This window comes from Hemitrygon akajei, chromosome 2 (genome assembly GCF_048418815.1).
Source record: "Hemitrygon akajei chromosome 2, sHemAka1.3, whole genome shotgun sequence".
In the NCBI taxonomy this organism is placed as follows: domain Eukaryota; kingdom Metazoa; phylum Chordata; class Chondrichthyes; order Myliobatiformes; family Dasyatidae; genus Hemitrygon; species Hemitrygon akajei.
Window position 1 is genome coordinate 159,082,993 of NC_133125.1, and position 12,797 is coordinate 159,095,789.

The 12,797-nt window shown below is 42.0% G+C and overlaps 1 protein-coding gene across 1 annotated transcript in view; it reads left to right on the forward strand.

Moving 5' to 3' along the window:
- Nucleotides 1–226: 226 nt before the first annotated feature.
- LOC140721176 (uncharacterized) overlaps nt 227–12,797 on the forward strand; it is a 34,633-nt gene continuing 22,062 nt past the window's right edge. The window contains exon 1 of the mRNA XM_073036043.1: nt 227–492. The gene's annotated coding sequence lies outside the window, so the exon portion shown is untranslated. The remainder of the gene's footprint in view (nt 493–12,797) is intronic.

Consider the following 12,797-nt stretch of genomic DNA (forward strand, 5'->3'; position numbering starts at 1 on the left):
CTCCCCACGTCCTCCACTCTCTTCCCCTTAACTGACAATATGGAGAGTGAGTGCTGAGTGAGTGCTTTCCCGCAACTCTGCAGCATGTCAGCAGAAACTTCCTTTGAAACAAAGGACCTCTGTCCATTTGTCTTTCGATATTACACAATACATAATTCACCGTTTCTCGGAAAGTCTTTGCACGGGAAAAGGAAACTGATGTGCAAATCAGAAAGTATATCTGCACAACTCCATTCCAGTCTGCGGAGAAGGTACCCAGGGCTGTACTTGAACAGGTCGCGGTGTCTTTTCTCTCCAAATATCGCCACTTATACTAATAAAAAGTCGAGGATTTGTTTGAAAACACCTCGGCACATCGGAGCTCTCAGCACGGGGAACGCTAATCGGCCCAGCGAGGTTCAGAGTCTGACAGTGCAGGCGGTGTTTCCAAGGGAAACCATTCAGACCATCGCTTCATCCCTCATCAGCTGCAGACGGACACTCGATCTACAGGTGAGTGAAACCTGTTGTTTCTGAGTAATGTGTTGGGATGTGTGTATCTGTACGAACACGTGCACAGTGGTGCGGGGTGTTTTTGTAAGTCCCTAATTTGTGTTTATATTGCAGTTGTGTATAAATGTATTTGTGTGTATGAAAATAAACTTGATTTTGACTGTGACATCGGGTGTACTGTGCACCCCACCTTTTCTTTTCCTGAATGTGATGCTGAGGCCTTATAAGACACTGGTGAGTCCTCAGCTTGAGTATTGTGAACAGTTTTAGGCCCCTCATCTTAGAAGATATGTACTGGCATTGGAGAGGGTCCAGAGAAGCTTCACAGGGATGATTCCAGGTATAAAAGGGTTATCATACAAGGAACGTTTAATGGCTTGGTGTCTGTACTCGCTGGAATTCAAAGGATGGGGGGCGGGGTCTCATTGAAATGTTTCAAATATTGAAATGCCTAGACAGAGTAGAGGTGGAAAAGATGTTTCCCATGATGGTATAATCTAGGAAAAGAGGGCACAACCTCAGGATAGAGGGGCACCCTTTCAAAGCAGAGGTGCAGAGAAATTTGTTTAGCCAAAGGGTGGTGAATTTGTGGAATTTGTTGGCACATGCAGCTGCAAAAACCAGGTCATTGAGTGTATTTAAGGCCGTGACTGCTAAGTTCTTGATTGAACATGGCATCAAATGTCACAGGGAGAAGGCCAGGAACTGGGGTTGAAGAGATGATTGAATGGCAGAACAAACTCAATGGTCTAATTCTGCTCCTATGTCTTATGGTCTTATGTTCCTGCGCCTGTGTAGAAGCATTCTGAGTCTTGCTGTTGCATTAATTTCCATCTCTTCTAACATATAAGAATGACCACCATGATACTGAGGAACTGGATGTTGGTCTTTTTTAATGGGGTCTTTCTGGTTTGTTTTCTGGCTGCCTGTAAGCGTACGAATCTCGTGGTTGTACAATTTATACATACTTTGACAATAAATGTATTTTGAAATTTGAACTTGAACTAAAGAGAGTAGAGATGAAATATGAAGGTAAGCGAATTAAGAATATATAAAGATTGAAATTGAAATCAGAGTGGATTTCAGACCACTGATTGATTACGCTGGAGAGGTAGTAATGGAGGTAAAAAAAATTGGCTGTGGAATTTAATAATCATTTTGTATCAGTCTTTACAGTGGAAGACACTAGCAGAATGCCAGAAATGCAAAAGTGTTTGAGGGCAGAAGTGAGTGTTTTAGCTATTACTATGGAGAAGGTGCTTGAGAAGCTGAAAGATCTGAAGGTAGATATATTACATGGACAAGATGGACTACACCCCGGTGTTCTGAAAGGGGTAGCTAAGGAAATTGTGACTGGATTCTGGAACAGTTGCTGAAGGCAGGAATATTGCAAATGTCACTCCACTCTTTAAGAAGGGAGGGTGGCTGACAAAGGAATTCATAGACTGGATAGCCTAACTTCAGTTGTTGAAAAGATGTTGGAACCTATTATTAAAAATGTGGTTTTTGGGTACATGGAGTCATTTGTTAAAATAGGTCAAAGTCAGCATGGTGTCCTGAAGGGGAAATCTTACTCGACAAACCTGTTGGGATACTTTGAGGAAATACCAGCCTGGATAGACAAAGCAAAGACACAGGAAATAGTTTATTTGAATTGGCAGAGGTCTTTGACAAGCTGCCACACGTGAGGCTGCTTACAAAGATAAGAGCCCCATGTTCTTAAAGACATGTACTGGAATACATAGATTAGTTGACAGGCAGGAGATAAAGGGTTGGAATAAAGGTGCCCTGTCCTGCTTGGCTACTGGGGCCTAATGGTGTGTAACAAGGGTTGGTGTTGGGACTGCTTTTTATCACATTATACAGTATGTTACGGATTGGATGAAGGAATTGATGGTTTGTGGGCAAGTCTGTGTATGAGGAGAAGACAGGTGGAGTAACAGGGAGATGAAGAGAAAGCAGGGTATCTTAGAAGGACTGAGAGATTGGGAAAAAAGGGCAAAGAAGTGGCCGATGGAATACAGTGTAGTAAGTTGCATAGTCATGCACTTTGGCAGAGAGAGTAAAGGTGTGAACTATTTTCTAAATGGAAATAAAATTCAAACGGCAGAGTTGCAAAGAGATTGGGGGTCCTCGTGCAGCATTCCATAAATGTTACCTTGTAGATTGAGTGGGTGGTAGGGAACAGAAATGGAATGCTAGCACTGATTTTGAGAGGACTAGGATACAGAAGCAAGGATGTAATGCCGAAGAACACACACAAAACGCTGGAGAAACTCAGCAGGCCAGGCAGCATCTATGGGAATGAGTGGATATGATGTTTCAGGCCGAGACCCTCCCTCAGGACTGGAGAAATAAAGATCAGAAGTCAGAGTTAGAAAGTGGAGGATGTTTTCTATAGTGGGGGGGGGGAGTCTAGGAACAGAGGGCACAGTCTTAGAACTGAGGGAGATCCATCCAGATCAAATATGAGGAAATATTCTTCTGCCAAAGGGGTGTAAATCTGACAAATTGATTGCCACAGACAGAGGTGCAAGGCGTTTCACTGGGTATATTTAAAGTGGAAGTTGATCGGTTCTTTACTAATCAGTCATCATAAGAAGAAGGCAGGATATGGGTTTGGGAGTGATAATAAATCAGCCGTGATGGGATGGCGGATCAGACCCGAACGGCCAGATGACCTAAGTCTAATGGTTTTACCATCTGGACCACCTCATTGAGAGGTCTCATCGATCGGGTTTTGGTAATCCCCTTTCGGTGGGCGATCATTTAATGAATAGTGACCATAAGATGGTGGTGTGCTTGGACACAGTGGCACATTAGTCCAAATAATGGTTTGCTTGTCCATTTTGTAAGTCCATTTTAGTTCGCAAGTCACTGCTGGATACTCAGTCAGTCAAGTACTGACGGACGACTCCATTGATGCCATCAGCAAGTTACTCAATAGTGATGGAGCTGGATTATTGCGTATTATTGTGGTGTTGTCGCTTGGACTTGTTATGTGCTGTTATGCCAAGATGTTGAGTGATCCAAGAAATGGAGCGAGTGATTGTCTTGGATGATTTTAGTGGGCTTGCAAGACCAGGTTGGACATTTGTAACTTAGAATCCTGCTACTCTGTACTTTGGCTAGAATGACTGCATGACACCTCGGTTATGGTGGGGACTCAGCCTAGGCCATGGGGTCACCTTAAATGACATGACCTGTTGCAGTTGCTCAGGACTGAAGAGCTGAGGAGGTGTTGGAGAGAGCAGAGGCCTCTGCTGAGCACGCTGGAACCAAGTCAGAGTGAGGGCTGGTGCCTCCCATATGTGCTGCCATCTGGTGCTCACTGAGTGGAAGAGCAATCTGGACCAGAGCAATCTACAGTCGTGCCTCTCAGGAACTTTGCCTATCTTCTTTTCATCCATGACTATGTCTATTTTCTGAAATTGTAACTATATATGTTTTTTGTGCCATGTGCGGTGTGCTGTGTGCTTTTGGTAATGTCGTTTGCAGTTGGCCCTGGAGGAGCTCTGTTTCTTTTGTCTATATTCAGGTATGGTTGAATGATATTTAAATATAAAATTAAATCTTGAACCTAACCTTCTCAAGGTTTAATATAACTATATTGAGTATGGACCTTGTGGGAGAGTATTCAATTAGAGCAACAAAGATTACGAAACATGAGGCTAGAACAAGGCAGAGTAAATTTGGAACAGCAGAATCCTAAGGTGGTGAGAGGAGGATGGTGTGAATAGATGATAGCAGGTGATAGGTGAATCCACATGGGCTGGGGGGGGGGCGAGAAGCTTAGGTGGGTGGGGGAGGGGCATGATGTAAGAAGCTGGGAGATGGAGGATGTAAAGGATTGAAGAATAAGAAAAGAAATAGGGGACCACAGTGCTCTAAACAGTAAAGGATAAGGGGAAGGGGAACCAAATGGAAGTGATGGGCAGTTCATGAGGATTGTGGATTGAAAAAAAGAGTACATCGAGGAGAATATGGTGCAGGGGAGAAATTATAGGAAGGTAGTGAAATTGATATCATACCATGAGGTTGGACACTACCCAAGCACAATATGAAGTGTTGCAAGTTTGGCCTCAATGGCAGTAGTGGGGGCCACAGGCAGATGATGTCGGTGTGGGAACAGAATGCTGAATTGTACTGAGTGGACACCTGATGGCCTGAACATCGGTTTCTCCAACTTTCGGTAACGCTCCCCAAACCCCTCCCCCACCCCCTCTCTTTTCCTCGACTGAAAATGAGGAGAGAGAGCGCGGTCCTGCAAATCTGCAGCACGTCAACAGAAGCTCCTGCTGTTGAAACCAAGCATCTTTGTCCCATTTGTAGTTCAACAGTGCACAAGATGCATTTGGTGTTTCTTGGAAAGTCTTTGCAAAGGAAAACAAAACTGATAAGCAAATCAGAAGGTTAATCTGCACTACTCTATTTTGGGTCCAAACAAAGTGTCTTTTTTAAGATCGCAAGTCACTGCAGGATACTAAGCACTTCAAGTACTGTGGGACAATTCCATCGATGACATAACGAGTGATTCAGTAGTGATGGTGTTGACACTTGAACTGTTACCTGCATTTGTGGTGAGGCCTTAAGCAATCCAACAAATGGAGTGAGTGATTGTCTTAGACATTTTTATTGGGCTTGCAAGACCTTGTTGCCCATGGGGCAGAGGGCTGAGGCTGTGTGGAAGAGAGCAGAGGCCTCTGAGCTTAGTGGAATCATGCTGGAGTGGGGGTTGGCCCTTCCCATCGATGTTACCTTCCGTGTTTGCTTGGTGGAAGAACAAGCTGGACCTGAACAATCTCCAGCCATGCCTCTCAGTAACTTTGGCAACATTATTTTTCAATGCGACTATATGTTTTTCTGAAATCGTAACCATATGTGATTTTTGCACAATAGCTATGTGCAGTGTGCTGTGAGCTGTTGGTAATGTGTTTTGTATTTTGGTCCTGGAGGAATGCTGTTTCTTTTGGTTATATTCATGTATGGTTGAGTTATATTTAAACTTACCATTAAAACTTGAAATTTAAACCGGAGCAACCAAAATTGCAAGAGCATTAGGCAAGAATTCGGTGGAGTAAACTGATACCTGCTGTTTTTGGACAAGTCCATATCTGTCATGTGGAGGGTATTTAAAGGTCAACAACAGAGAGTACAGGACAGATAAGTTCCAGGAAGAAGGAAAGGCAGTGATGGCAATGTTCAGGAACCTTGCATGTTAACTGAGTTGATGAATTTAGTCAAGAAGGAAATGGAAGCCTATTGTATGTAAGGTTTAGGATACAGTTGCTCTGTGTTCACAGGGAATCCGGTAAACGCCAGCTGACCTGGGTCCCACGTCATCTTTGACCCACAGGAGCAGTGATTTGAGCTCCTTACAGGTTTGTGAATAGTATCCTGATGATCCTTTCAGAAGCTGTGTAAATATGGGGAAGGCAGGCGGTACCATAAGGAGAAGGCGAGTCTTTTATTTTTTTTTTAGCCTTCCTTCTGTGATGCCGGATAAGGTTACAATTGATACCTGTACCTGGATGCAAGCCTGAGAAGAGTTTATTCATTTTGTAGATTGTTCCAAAATATTGCTAATGTGCTGCCTTATCCATTATTTCTGGCAGTTCATTTCAAATACAAGCCACATTTTGCTTGCCACTGATGTCCTTTTAAATCTCTACCTTCTGATGTTAAACAGGTACCACTTTATTTTTAGCAACTCCTCCCTGGAAACAAGACCATGTGCTCTCAATTTGTCTATGCCTGCCACGATCTTTTGTACATCTATCAGATCACCTATGAGACGGCTTTTATAGCAGCTCAGGGTTGAGCCCACTAGGGGATCAGCTATTCTGGATTGGGTGCTGTGCAATGAACCAGAATGGATTAGAGAGCTTAAGATAAATGGACACTTAGGGACAAGTGATCATAATATAATCAAATTTACCCTGAAATTTGAGAAGGAGAAGATAAAGTTAGATGTATCAGTATTAGACTGGAGCAAAAGCAATTACAGAGATATGAGAGAAGAATTGGCCCAAAATGATTGGAAAAGAACACAGGGAATATTGGCATCAGAGCAGCAACAGCTGGAATTTCTGGAAGCAATTCGGAAGGCAGAGGGATGTACATCCCAAAGAGGAAGAAGTATTCAAAAGGCAAGTTGACACATCCATGGCTAACAAGGGAAGTCAAAGCCAACATAATAGTCAAAGAGCAAAAATTGGTGGAAAGCTAGACAATTGAGAAGCATTAGAAACCAAGAGAAAGAAACTTTTAAAAACTCATTAAGTTAAAGATGGAATATGAATGTAAGCTAGCCAGTAATAGTAAAGAGGACACCAAAAGTTTCTTCAGATACATAAAGTATAAAAAGCAGGTGAGTTTAGATAGTGGAACATTGGAAAATAATACTGGAGAGGTAGTAATGGGGAATCATTATGGAATAAGTAATGAACAAGCTGTTTAAGTGTTTTGAGTCAGCCTTCACTGTGGAAGACACTAGCTGTATAGTGAAAGTTCCAGGTGACAGAGTTCATGAACTGTGTGAATTTACTATTAGAAGAGAGAAGGTTCTTGAGAAAATGGAAGGTCTGAAGGTAGAAAAGTCACCTGTACCAGTGGGGTCCACACTAGGGTTCTGAAAGAGGTGGCTGAAGAGATTATGGAGGCATTAGTAATGATTTTTCAAAAATCAACGATCTTGATTCCAGAAAACTGGCAAATTGCAAATGTCATTCCATTCTTCAAGCAAGGAGAGAGGCAGAGAACGTAAACTATAAAAGAGAAAATCTGCAGATGCTGGAAATCCAAACAACACACACAGAATGCTGGAGGAACTCAGCAGGCCAGGTAGCATCTATAGAAAAATGTACAGTTGCGTTTCGGCCGAGACCCTTTGGTAGAATTCAGCCTGAAGGGTCTCGGCCCAAAACATCAACTTCTTTTTTCCATAGATGCTGCCTGGCCTGCTGAGTTCCTCCAGCATTTTGTGTGTGTTGGAAGTAAACTATTGTCCAGTTAGTATGACCTCAGTGGTTAGCAAGATGTTGGAGTTGATTATTAAGAATGTGGTGTCTGGAGACTTAATGAAGAAATAACAAGCAGGATAGACAAAGGAGGATTGGAGGATATTGTGTAGTGGATTTCCAGAAGATCTTTCAGAAGGCGCCACACATGAGGCTGCTTAACAAGCTATGACCCCATGGTATTAACAAAAATTCTAGCATAGATAAAGCAGTGACTGATTTGCAGGAAGCAAAGAGTGGGAATAAACGGAGCCTTTTCTGTTTGGCTGTCAATGACTAGTGGTGTTCTACAGGGGTCTGTGTTAGGACTGAATCTTTTTATGTTTTATGTAAATGATTTGGATGATGGAATTGATGGCTTTGTTGCAACGCTAGCAGGCAATATGAAGATAATTGGAGGGACAGGTTGTTTTGAGGAAGTAGAGAGGTTATAGCAGGAGTTAGACAGATTAGTAGAATGGGCAAAGGAATGGCAGATGGAATACAGTGTTGGAACGTGTATGGTCATGCACTTTGGTAGAAGAAATAAAAGGCTTGACTATTTTCTAAATGGAGAGAAAATACAAAAAAACTAAGGTGCAAAGGGACTTGGTAGTCCTTGTTCCGGATTCACTAATGGGTAATCTGCAGGCTGATTCTGTGGTGAGGAAGGTAAATTTGATGTTAGCATTCACTTTAAGAGGCCTAGAATATAAAGACAAGGATGTAATGTTGAAACTTTATAAAGCACTTGAAAGGTTTCACTTGGAGTATTGTGAGCAATGTTGGGCCCCTTATCTGAGAAAGGCTGTGCTGAAACAGGAGAGGGTTCAAAGAAGGTTCATGAAAATGTTTCCAGGATTGAATGGCTTTTATTCACTAGAATTCAGAAGAATGAGGGGTGAACTTGTTGAAACCTATTGAATGGCAATAGGCCTTGATAGACTGGATGTGGAGAGAATATGTCCAACGATGGGAGAATCTAAGACCAGAGGACACATCCTCAGAATTAAGCAGTGTCCTTTTAGAACAAAGAAAAGGAGAAATTTCTTTAGCCAGAAAGTGGTGAATATGTGGAATTCTTTGCCACAGGCAGCTGTGGAGGCTGTCTTTATGTATTTTTAAGGCAGAGGTTGATAGATTCTTGATAGTCCAGGCCATGAAGGCCATGAAGGGATACAGGGAGAAGGCAGAAGATCATAATCAGACTCAGTATCAGGTTTATTATCACCAGTATGTGTCATGACATTTATTAACTCAGCAGCAGCAATTCAATGCACTAAATGATAATATAGAAAGAAAATATGTAAATGAATTACAGTAAGTCTATATATGTATATTAAATAATTAGATTAAAAATAGTGCAAAACAGAAATAATATGAGAAAAAAGGTGAGGTAGTGCTCATGGGTTCCATGCTCATAGAGGAATCAGATAGCAGAGGGAAAGAAGCTGTTCCTGAATCGCTGAATGTGGGCCTTCAGGATTCTGTAACTGCTTCCTTGTGGTAGCAATGAAAATTGGGCATGTTCTGGGTGATGGAGGTCCTTAATGATAGACGCCGCATTTGTGAGGCACTGCTCCTTGAAGATGTCTTGGATACCATGGAGACTAGTACCTAAGATGGAGCAGACGAATTTTACAAATTTCTGTAGCTTCTGTCAACCCTCTGCTCCTATATCTTATGGTCTTATTGTCTCTCAATCTACTAAGTTACAGGCAATAAAGTCCCAGTCTACACAATCTTTCCTTGTAACTTAGGCCTCCAAGTCCAGCCAACATACTGCCAAATCACTTCTGTACCCTCACAAGGTTAATAACATTTTTCCGATGGAAGGACAACCAAAACTGTACACAATACTCCAAGTGCTGACTGAGCAAATTATTCTGTAACTGTAAAATCCAAGTCCTATACCTGGTGCCCTGTCTGATGAGGGCTAGTAGGCCAAACAGATTCTTCACCACCTGAACGACCTGTGACACTGATTTCAGTCACCGATACACTTGTACTCCTCTGACCCACTGATCCATAACACTATGAACAGAGTTATCAGTCATAGTGTAAGTTTTTTCCTGCTGTGCACTCCCAAAACACAATACTTCACATTAAACTGGATTGATATCCATATGCCAAACCTCAACCCTTCGGTCCTGAACTGATCAAGGTTCCTTGTAATTTTACATAGGCTTCTACACAACCTACCTTAGTCTCATTACAGACTAACCATGACTTGTAAACTTTCATCCAAAAATACAAAAACAAACTACAAAGGTCGCAGCACTGACCTCTGTAACATGAAATTTGAAACAGGCCTTCATTCTGAGAAATACCCCTCTTCCTAACTCTAAACCAATTTACCATTTCCCCCCAGTCAAGCATAACTTCCCATGCACAAAGCCAGGCAGACTCCTCCTAATGAGACGGTCTATCCTAACGTTGTTAGATCTTGCCCTTCAGAATTCCCTCCAGAACATCCCCTCTACTCATATCAGACTGGCAGGACTGTATTTCCCTCACTTGTCTTTGCTACCTTAAATGATGGGACAGCAGTGAGTACCCCAGTCTTCGGAAACTTCACCTATGGCTAATAGTAAAGCAAACATTACCGTATGGGCCCCCTTCAGTTTCTTTATCCAGCCTCCCACAATGTCAGAGATTCTCTTGGTCAGACTATGGGGATATATCCACCTTAAAACACCGTAGGGCTGCAAATACCACCTCCTGATAATATGAAATTCCTCCAATACATCTTCATTGCTCGCCTTCTCTCTTACAAAACCATGACATTTTCCTCGGTAAACAATATTTATTAAATTTATTAAATATTTATTAAAACTCCCACCTGCAGCTTGCTCCCTAGCCACCATTAAAATTCAAACCTCAAAGCAATTGATTTTCAGAGTACATACATGTCCCTCACACAGTCCTGAGATTCTTTCTCTGCAGGTATACTTAGCAAATCTATAGAACAGTAACTGTAAACAGGATCTGTAAAGATCAGGAACAGTAAACTGAAAACAAACTGTGCAAATGCAGTTAATAAATAAATAGCAATAAATAATAAGCATGAAGTAAAAAAATAAAAGAGTCCTTAAATGAGGGTAGTGATCCCCTTTTGTTCAAGAGCCTGATGGTTGAGGGGTAGTAACTGTTGTTGAACCTGGTGGTGTGAGTCCTGAGGCACCTGTCCCTTCTGCCTGATGGCAACAGTGAGGAAAGCGCATGGCCTGGGTGGTGAGGAGCTCTGATGATCGACGCCGCTTTTCTGCAAATTCTTCTTATGGCGATAGAACTTCTTGGGACTTTCCTCAACCTTTCTAACCAGATGCATTTCGTACCTTCTCTTTGCCTTCCTGATAACCTCCAGAATATTGTTAATTTTTATTTAATGGTTTTCACTATTGTAATCATTTTTATAGTCATTTTATATTGATTAAGAGAAATTTCTTCTCCGAGGTAATGGTGAACATGTTCAGTTCTATTGTGTGAAAGTAATTAAAGTCAAATCATTTAGTATTCAAGAAGCAGTTGAACATTGTTTGTATCCAATGGATTCAAGAGATGGAGGAAGAAAGCTCTCGCCAAACAGCCAATCATGATTTACTACTTTTCCCCATCAGTTGTTACCAGGAGGAATATAGTCTCGCTGGATTCGCTGTTTTTCCAGGGCTTGCCTGAGGATTCAGTCGCCCTCTACAGGATAGACAAGAGACTGCAGATGCTGGAATCTGAAGCAACACATAAAATGAATCAAACAGCTTTACTATCACTGACATAGGTCATGAAATCCATTGTTTTTCAGCATCAGTGCAAAACATGTAAAAATGATAAATTCCAGCCATGACCAACCTCTCAAAGCATTTCATTACAGCGGTTGTCTTTGAGGCAGCTCACCTGATTTTTATTGGGCACAAATATGATTGAACCCATTATGAAGCATGTGGGAACCTCCAATTGTAACAGTGACAGATTGAAGGTGTTCTTGATCACTCCAGCCATTCAGTCGGCACAGTCTTTCAGTATCCTGCCAGGTACTCTGTTGTGTTCATCTTTCTGAGGATTCATCCTCTTGAAGGATGTTCCCACGTTGGCCTCTGATCAGAGATCATAGTTCAGCCAAATGCTTGGGGATTCGCACAGTTAAAGATATATTCTCCTTTTCAAAGCAGCCATAAAAGACATTGATCGGATCAGGGTTTGAAGCTGTCACTTGTGGTGATAGGTTTTGCCTTACAAGATGTAACGGCATGCAGACCCTGCTGTAGCGGTTGTGTGTCCGATTGTGTATCTAATCACATGAAATTGCCTTTTCTTTCTCATAGCGGCCTTCCATAGTTCATGTGTGGACTTCTTCATGATGTCTGGCTCATCGGTCTTGGGCACCACAGATCTGCCACAGGGTAAACTGTGAATCTTCTGATTCATCAATGGCTTCTAGTTCTCAAGACTCAGTATGTTCTCAAAAATACAGACTCATCCACACAAATCTTGATGAAGTCAGTGAAGGGTGTGACAGTTATTCAAATCCAAATAGGAAACCCTGAATATGGTTAAGTTCATTGATTCAAGCATTCCTTCAGTGTTCTTCACCTCCCTTGACTATACTTTTGTGGCCCTTCAATTTTTCTTTTTGTCGAGTCTCAGAGGCTAATGGGTGACCTGATAGGAGTTTATTGTGTTATGGGTGGTACAGATAGTCAGAGTCTTTTTCCAGAATGTCAAATACTGGAGGGCATCAGTTCAGGGAACAGAGGGATGTGGACAATGTGCAGACTGATTGGATTTTTATAACTTTGTTTTATGTTCAGCCCACGAAATTATAGACCAGTGAGTCTTATCTCAGTGGTTGGTAAGTTGATGGAGAAGATCCTGAGAAGCAGGATTTATGAACATTTGGAGAGGTATAATATGATTAGGAATAGTCAGCATGGCCTTGTCAAGGGTGGGTCGTGCCTTGCAAGCCCGCTTGAATTTTTTGAGGATGCGACTAAACACATTGATGAAGGAAGAGCAGTAAATGTAGGGTAAATGGCTTTCAGCAAGGCATTTGATAAGGTATCCCATGGAAGGCTTACTCAGAAAGTAAAGACGCATGGGATCCAAGGGGACATTGCTTTGTGGATCAAGAACTGGCTTGCCCACAGAAGGCAAAGAGTCATTGTAGATGGGTCATATTCTGCATGGAGGTTGGTCACCAGTGGGGTGCCTCAGGGATCTGTAGATCAGAGAAAATTGTAATTCATGAAGAACTAAGATTCAAAACTGAAATGTCAGTCATTCAAAAGTATCTATCCCCCTTTGCTCAGC